The following is a 9345-nucleotide window of genomic DNA, read 5'->3' as shown; positions in this document are numbered from 1 at the left end:
AACGGAAAGGAAGAGTAGGATAAGAGAAATAAGAAAGCAACAATCGGGATTAATGGAAGGGAAGAGTAGGATAAGAGAAATAAGAAAGCAACAATCGGGATTAACGGAAAGGAAGAGTAGGATAAGAGAAATAAGAAAGCAACAATCGGGATTAATGGAAGGGAAGAGTAGGATAAGAGAAATAAGAAAGCAACAATCGGGATTAACGGAAAGGAAGAGTAGGATAAGAGAAATAAGAAAGCAACAATCGGGATTAATGGAAGGGAAGAGTAGGATAAGAGAAATAAGAAAGCAACAGTCGGGATTAATGGAAAGGAAGAGTAGGATAAGAGAAATAAGAAAGCAACAATCGGGATTAATGGAAGGGAAGAGTAGGATAAGAGAAATAAGAAAGCAACAATCGGGATTAACGGAAAGGAAGAGTAGGATAAGAGAAATAAGAAAGCAACAATCGGGATTAACGGAAAGGAAGAGTAGGATAAGAGAACAACCGTCGGGATTAACGGAAAGGAAGAGTAGGATAAGAGAAATAAGAAAGCAACAATCGGGATTAATGGAAAGGAAGAGTAGGATAAGAGAAATAAGAAAGCAACAGTCGGGATTAATGGAAAGGAAGAGTAGGATAAGAGAAATAAGAAAGCAACCGTCGGGATTAATGGAAAGGAAGAGTAGGATAAGAGAAATAAGAAAGCAACAGTCGGGATTAATGGAAAGGAAGAGTAGGATAAGAGAAATAAGAAAGCAACAATCGGGATTAATGGAAAGGAAGAGTAGGATAAGAGAAATAAGAAAGCAACCGTCGGGATTAATGGAAAGGAAGAGTAGGATAAGAGAAATAAGAAAGCAACAGTCGGGATTAATGGAAAGGAAGAGTAGGATAAGAGAAATAAGAAAGCAACAATCGGGATTAATGGAAAGGAAGAGTAGGATAAGAGAAATAAGAAAGCAACAGTCGGGATTAATGGAAAGGAAGAGTAGGATAAGAGAAATAAGAAAGCAACAATCGGGATTAACGGAAAGGAAGAGTAGGATAAGAGAACAGCCGTCGGGATTAACGGAAAGGAAGAGTAGGATAAGAGAAATAAGAAAGCAACAATCGGGATTAACGGAAAGGAAGAGTAGGATAAGAGAACAGCCGTCGGGATTAACGGAAAGGAAGAGTAGGATAAGAGAAATAAGAAAGCAACAGTCGGGATTAACGGAAAGGAAGAGTAGGATAAGAGAAATAAGAAAGCAACCGTCGGGATTAATGGAAAGGAAGAGTAGGATAAGAGAAATAAGAAAGCAACAGTCGGGATTAATGGAAAGGAAGAGTAGGATAAGAGAAATAAGAAAGCAACAATCGGGATTAACGGAAAGGAAGAGTAGGATAAGAGAAATAAGAAAGCAACAGTCGGGATTAACGGAAAGGAAGAGTAGGATAAGAGAAATAAGAAAGCAACAGTCGGGATTAACGGAAAGGAAGAGTAGGATAAGAGAAATAAGAAAGCAACAGTCGGGATTAATGGAAAGGAAGAGTAGGATAAGAGAAATAAGAAAGCAACAGTCGGGATTAACGGAAAGGAAGAGTAGGATAAGAGAAATAAGAAAGCAACAGTCGGGATTAACGGAAAGGAAGAGTAGGATAAGAGAACAACCGTCGGGATTAATGGAAAGGAAGAGTAGGATAAGAGAAATAAGAAAGCAACAGTCGGGATTAACGGAAAGGAAGAGTAGGATAAGAGAAATAAGAAAGCAACAGTCGGGATTAATGGAAAGGAAGAGTAGGATAAGAGAAATAAGAAAGCAACAGTCGGGATTAACGGAAAGGAAGAGTAGGATAAGAGAAATAAGAAAGCAACAGTCGGGATTAACGGAAAGGAAGAGTAGGATAAGAGAAATAAGAAAGCAACAGTCGGGATTAACGGAAAGGAAGAGTAGGATAAGAGAAATAAGAAAGCAACAATCGGGATTAACGGAAAGGAAGAGTAGGATAAGAGAAATAAGAAAGCAACAATCGGGATTAACGGAAAGGAAGAGTAGGATAAGAGAACAACAATCGGGATTAATGGAAGGGAAGAGTAGGATAAGAGAAATAAGAAAGCAACCGTCGGGATTAACGGAAAGGAAGAGTAGGATAAGAGAAATAAGAAAGCAACAATCGGGATTAACGGAAGGGAAGAGTAGGATAAGAGAAATAAGAAAGCAACAGTCGGGATTAATGGAAAGGAAGAGTAGGATAAGAGAAATAAGAAAGCAACAGTCGGGATTAATGGAAAGGAAGAGTAGGATAAGAGAAATAAGAAAGCAACAGTCGGGATTAACGGAAGGGAAGAGTAGGATAAGAGAAATAAGAAAGCAACAGTCGGGATTAATGGAAAGGAAGAGTAGGATAAGAGAAATAAGAAAGAAACAATCGGGATTAATGGAAAGGAAGAGTAGGATAAGAGAAATAAGAAAGCAACAGTCGGGATTAATGGAAAGGAAGAGTAGGATAAGAGAAATAAGAAAGAAACAATCGGGATTAATGGAAAGGAAGAGTAGGATAAGAGAAATAAGAAAGAAACAATCGGGATTAATGGAAAGGAAGAGTAGGATAAGAGAAATAAGAAAGCAACAGTCGGGATTAATGGAAAGGAAGAGTAGGATAAGAGAAATAAGAAAGCAACAATCGGGATTAACGGAAGGGAAGAGTAGGATAAGAGAAATAAGAAAGCAACAGTCGGGATTAATGGAAAGGAAGAGTAGGATAAGAGAAATAAGAAAGCAACCGTCGGGATTAATGGAAAGGAAGAGTAGGATAAGAGAAATAAGAAAGCAACAGTCGGGATTAATGGAAAGGAAGAGTAGGATAAGAGAAATAAGAAAGCAACAATCGGGATTAACGGAAGGGAAGAGTAGGATAAGAGAAATAAGAAAGCAACCGTCGGGATTAATGGAAAGGAAGAGTAGGATAAGAGAAATAAGAAAGCAACAGTCGGGATTAATGGAAAGGAAGAGTAGGATAAGAGAAATAAGAAAGCAACCGTCGGGATTAATGGAAAGGAAGAGTAGGATAAGAGAAATAAGAAAGCAACAGTCGGGATTAATGGAAAGGAAGAGTAGGATAAGAGAAATAAGAAAGCAACAATCGGGATTAACGGAAGGGAAGAGTAGGATAAGAGAAATAAGAAAGCAACAGTCGGGATTAATGGAAAGGAAGAGTAGGATAAGAGAAATAAGAAAGCAACCGTCGGGATTAATGGAAAGGAAGAGTAGGATAAGAGAAATAAGAAAGCAACAGTCGGGATTAATGGAAAGGAAGAGTAGGATAAGAGAAATAAGAAAGCAATAATCGGGATTAATGGAAAGGAAGAGTAGGATAAGAGAAATAAGAAAGCAACAGTCGGGATTAATGGAAAGGAAGAGTAGGATAAGAGAAATAAGAAAGCAACCGTCGGGATTAATGGAAAGGAAGAGTAGGATAAGAGAAATAAGAAAGCAACAGTCGGGATTAATGGAAAGGAAGAGTAGGATAAGAGAAATAAGAAAGCAACAGTCGGGATTAACGGAAGGGAAGAGTAGGATAAGAGAAATAAGAAAGCAACAGTCGGGATTAATGGAAAGGAAGAGTAGGATAAGAGAAATAAGAAAGAAACAATCGGGATTAATGGAAAGGAAGAGTAGGATAAGAGAAATAAGAAAGCAACAGTCGGGATTAATGGAAAGGAAGAGTAGGATAAGAGAAATAAGAAAGAAACAATCGGGATTAATGGAAAGGAAGAGTAGGATAAGAGAAATAAGAAAGAAACAATCGGGATTAATGGAAAGGAAGAGTAGGATAAGAGAAATAAGAAAGCAACAGTCGGGATTAATGGAAAGGAAGAGTAGGATAAGAGAAATAAGAAAGCAACAATCGGGATTAACGGAAGGGAAGAGTAGGATAAGAGAAATAAGAAAGCAACAGTCGGGATTAATGGAAAGGAAGAGTAGGATAAGAGAAATAAGAAAGCAACAGTCGGGATTAACGGAAAGGAAGAGTAGGATAAGAGAAATAAGAAAGCAACAGTCGGGATTAATGGAAAGGAAGAGTAGGATAAGAGAAATAAGAAAGCAACAGTCGGGATTAATGGAAAGGAAGAGTAGGATAAGAGAAATAAGAAAGCAACAGTCGGGATTAATGGAAAGGAAGAGTAGGATAAGAGAAATAAGAAAGCAACAGTCGGGATTAACGGAAAGGAAGAGTAGGATAAGAGAAATAAGAAAGCAACAGTCGGGATTAATGGAAAGGAAGAGTAGGATAAGAGAAATAAGAAAGCAACAGTCGGGATTAATGGAAAGGAAGAGTAGGATAAGAGAAATAAGAAAGCAACAATCGGGATTAATGGAAAGGAAGAGTAGGATAAGAGAAATAAGAAAGCAACAGTCGGGATTAATGGAAAGGAAGAGTAGGATAAGAGAACAACAATCGGGATTAATGGAAAGGAAGAGTAGGATAAGAGAAATAAGAAAGCAACAGTCGGGATTAATGGAAAGGAAGAGTAGGATAAGAGAAATAAGAAAGCAACAATCGGGATTAATGGAAAGGAAGAGTAGGATAAGAGAAATAAGAAAGCAACAGTCGGGATTAATGGAAAGGAAGAGTAGGATAAGAGAAATAAGAAAGCAACAGTCGGGATTAATGGAAAGGAAGAGTAGGATAAGAGAAATAAGAAAGCAACAATCGGGATTAATGGAAAGGAAGAGTAGGATAAGAGAAATAAGAAAGCAACAGTCGGGATTAATGGAAAGGAAGAGTAGGATAAGAGAACAACAATCGGGATTAATGGAAAGGAAGAGTAGGATAAGAGAAATAAGAAAGCAACAGTCGGGATTAATGGAAAGGAAGAGTAGGATAAGAGAAATAAGAAAGCAACAGTCGGGATTAATGGAAAGGAAGAGTAGGATAAGAGAAATAAGAAAGCAACAGTCGGGATTAATGGAAAGGAAGAGTAGGATAAGAGAAATAAGAAAGCAACAGTCGGGATTAATGGAAAGGAAGAGTAGGATAAGAGAAATAAGAAAGCAACAGTCGGGATTAATGGAAAGGAAGAGTAGGATAAGAGAAATAAGAAAGCAACAGTCGGGATTAATGGAAAGGAAGAGTAGGATAAGAGAAATAAGAAAGCAACAGTCGGGATTAACGGAAAGGAAGAGTAGGATAAGAGAAATAAGAAAGCAACAGTCGGGATTAATGGAAAGGAAGAGTAGGATAAGAGAAATAAGAAAGCAACAGTCGGGATTAATGGAAAGGAAGAGTAGGATAAGAGAAATAAGAAAGCAACAGTCGGGATTAATGGAAAGGAAGAGTAGGATAAGAGAAATAAGAAAGCAACAGTCGGGATTAATGGAAAGGAAGAGTAGGATAAGAGAAATAAGAAAGCAACAATCGGGATTAATGGAAAGGAAGAGTAGGATAAGAGAAATAAGAAAGCAACAGTCGGGATTAATGGAAAGGAAGAGTAGGATAAGAGAAATAAGAAAGCAACAGTCGGGATTAATGGAAAGGAAGAGTAGGATAAGAGAAATAAGAAAGCAACAATCGGGATTAATGGAAAGGAAGAGTAGGATAAGAGAAATAAGAAAGCAACAATCGGGATTAACGGAAAGGAAGAGTAGGATAAGAGAAATAAGAAAGCAACAATCGGGATTAACGGAAAGGAAGAGTAGGATAAGAGAAATAAGAAAGAAACAATCGGGATTAATGGAAAGGAAGAGTAGGATAAGAGAACAACCGTCGGGATTAAAGGAAAGGAAGAGTAGGATAAGAGAAATAAGAAAGCAACAATCGGGATTAATGGAAAGGAAGAGTAGGATAAGAGAAATAAGAAAGCAACAATCGGGATTAACGGAAAGGAAGAGTAGGATAAGAGAAATAAGAAAGCAACAGTCGGGATTAACGGAAAGGAAGAGTAGGATAAGAGAAATAAGAAAGAAACAATCGGGATTAATGGAAAGGAAGAGTAGGATAAGAGAACAACCGTCGGGATTAATGGAAAGGAAGAGTAGGATAAGAGAAATAAGAAAGAAACAATCGGGATTAATGGAAAGGAAGAGTAGGATAAGAGAACAACCGTCGGGATTAATGGAAAGGAAGAGTAGGATAAGAGAAATAAGAAAGCAACAATCGGGATTAATGGAAAGGAAGAGTAGGATAAGAGAAATAAGAAAGCAACAGTCGGGATTAATGGAAAGGGAGAGTAGGATAAGAGAAATAAGAAAGCAACAGTCGGGATTAACGGAAAGGAAGAGTAGGATAAGAGAAATAAGAAAGCAACAGTCGGGATTAATGGAAAGGAAGAGTAGGATAAGAGAAATAAGAAAGCAACAGTCGGGATTAACGGAAAGGAAGAGTAGGATAAGAGAAATAAGAAAGCAACAGTCGGGATTAAAGGAAAGGAAGAGTAGGATAAGAGAAATAAGAAAGCAACAATCGGGATTAACGGAAAGGAAGAGTAGGATAAGAGAAATAAGAAAGCAACAGTCGGGATTAAAGGAAGGGAAGAGTAGGATAAGAGAAATAAGAAAGCAACCGTCAGGATTAATGGAAAGGAAGAGTAGGATAAGAGAAATAAGAAAGCAACAATCGGGATTAACGGAAAGGAAGAGTAGGATAAGAGAAATAAGAAAGCAACAATCGGGATTAACGGAAAGGAAGAGTAGGATAAGAGAAATAAGAAAGCAACAGTCGGGATTAAAGGAAGGGAAGAGTAGGATAAGAGAAATAAGAAAGCAACAATCGGGATTAACGGAAAGGAAGAGTAGGATAAGAGAAATAAGAAAGCAACAATCGGGATTAAAGGAAGGGAAGAGTAGGATAAGAGAAATAAGAAAGCAACAATCGGGATTAAAGGAAGGGAAGAGTAGGATAAGAGAAATAAGAAAGCAACAATCGGGATTAACGGAAAGGAAGAGTAGGATAAGAGAAATAAGAAAGCAACCGTCAGGATTAATGGAAAGGAAGAGTAGGATAAGAGAAATAAGAAAGCAACAATCGGGATTAATGGAAAGGAAGAGTAGGATAAGAGAAATAAGAAAGCAACAATCGGGATTAACGGAAAGGAAGAGTAGGATAAGAGAAATAAGAAAGCAACAGTCGGGATTAAAGGAAGGGAAGAGTAGGATAAGAGAAATAAGAAAGCAACCGTCGGGATTAACGGAAAGGAAGAGTAGGATAAGAGAAATAAGAAAGCAACCGTCGGGATTAATGGAAAGGAAGAGTAGGATAAGAGAAATAAGAAAGCAACAATCGGGATTAATGGAAAGGGAGAATAGGATAAGAGAAATAAGAAAGCAACAATCGGGATTAACGGAAAGGAAGAGTAGGATAAGAGAAATAAGAAAGCAACAATCGGGATTAACGGAAAGGAAGAGTAGGATAAGAGAACAACAATCGGGATTAACGGAAAGGAAGAGTAGGATAAGAGAAATAAGAAAGCAACAATCGGGATTAACGGAAAGGAAGAGTAGGATAAGAGAAATAAGAAAGCAACCATCGGGATTAATGGAAAGGGAGAATAGGATAAGAGAACAACAATCGGGATTAACGGAAAGGAAGAGTAGGATAAGAGAAATAAGAAAGCAACAGTCGGGATTAATGGAAAGGAAGAGTAGGATAAGAGAAATAAGAAAGCAACCATCGGGATTAATGGAAAGGGAGAATAGGATAAGAGAACAACAATCGGGATTAACGGAAAGGAAGAGTAGGATAAGAGAACAACCGTCGGGATTAACGGAAAGGAAGAGTAGGATAAGAGAAATAAGAAAGCAACAGTCGGGATTAATGGAAAGGGAGAATAGGATAAGAGAACAACAATCGGGATTAATGGAAAGGAAGAGTAGGATAAGAGAAATAAGAAAGCAACAATCGGGATTAATGGAAAGGAAGAGTAGGATAAGAGAACAACAATCGGGATTAACGGAAGGGAAGAGTAGGATAAGAGAACAACAATCGGGATTAATGGAAGACGCTCTCGCTCTCCTTTGAGACGCTGTGTCCGAGTGTGTTTACCCCTTCGCTTCTCTCCCTTTCCGAAAACACTCATTTGCATGTATTCCTCCGAGGGGATTCCCCGATCTCGAAAGGAACCTGCGGGGGGGGGGGGGGACTCTCTGAAAATGGGAGGGGATTCAATGATTAACACACGCACGCACACGCACGCACACAAACGTACACACACAAACGCGCAGGCACACGTACACACATACACGCACACACACGCGCACGCACACGTACACACACACATTCACGCGCGCACACACACACACACACACATACACTCACACACACACACACACACGCACACAAACGCGCACGCACACGTACACATACACACGCACGACACACACACACACGTACACTCACACACACACACACACACGCACGCACACACACACGCACGCACACACACATGCGCGCACACACACACACACGTGATGGTAATGGTGTAGATCTTGGGTTTTCATCTGTACATCCTCTTATGGTCGCTCTGTCTATGTCTCAGTGTCTCTCTCTGTTTCTTTCTGTCTGTCTGTCTGTCTATGTCTCAGTGTCTCTCTCTGTCTCTGTCTGTCTGTCTGTCTGTCTGATTGTCTATCTGTCTGTCTCAGTCTATCTGTCTATGTCTCAGTGTCTCTATCTGTCAGTCTCAGTGTCTCTCTTTCATTCTGTTTGTCTGTCAGTCTGTCTGTCTGTCTGTCTCTCTCCACCATCTCTCTCTCTCTCTCACTCTCTCTCTCCTCCCCCTCCCTCTCTCTCTCTCTCTCTCTCTCTCTCTCTCTCTCTCTCTCACTCCAATCTCTCTTCACTCTCTCTCTCTCCCTCTCCTCCCCCCTCTCTGTCAAAAAGAAAAAAAAAAAAAGAAAAAAGAAAATCTTGCAGATGACCGAGAGAAGAGAAGCAAGATTGACATCAGCATCAGTCCACGACCCTCTGGCTGTGAAGCAAATGGTAAACAAACACAGGCGTCCGCAGAGGTAGCTGGTCTAAAAAAAAAAAAAAAAGTAGAAGAAAAAGCAAAAAAAAAAAAAGCAAAACAAAAAAAAAAAAAAAAAAAAAAAAAGGTAAAAAAGATAAAAAGGTAAAACGTAAAATAAAATAGAAAAAAAGGTTCTTTTGGCCTCTCGTACTTTGTGAAGGAGATGACACTGACACACACACACACACACGCACAAAAAAAAGAAAGGAAAAAGGAGAGGAGTGATGAATAGAAAAGCAACTCCTTTCACAGAGAAGGCTTGGTTAAAAGGGAAGGATGATGATGGGAGCCAAAGGACAGAGGGAAAAGTTGAAAGAGAAAATGTAGCTTAGAATTCCGTGGTGCGTTTAAGAAGAGTTGTATAAAGGAC

The sequence above is a fragment of the Penaeus vannamei genome, chromosome 41, assembly GCF_042767895.1.
Source record: "Penaeus vannamei isolate JL-2024 chromosome 41, ASM4276789v1, whole genome shotgun sequence".
Taxonomy (NCBI): Eukaryota; Metazoa; Arthropoda; class Malacostraca; order Decapoda; family Penaeidae; genus Penaeus; species Penaeus vannamei.
Note: the sequence above shows the minus strand (reverse complement) of the source record.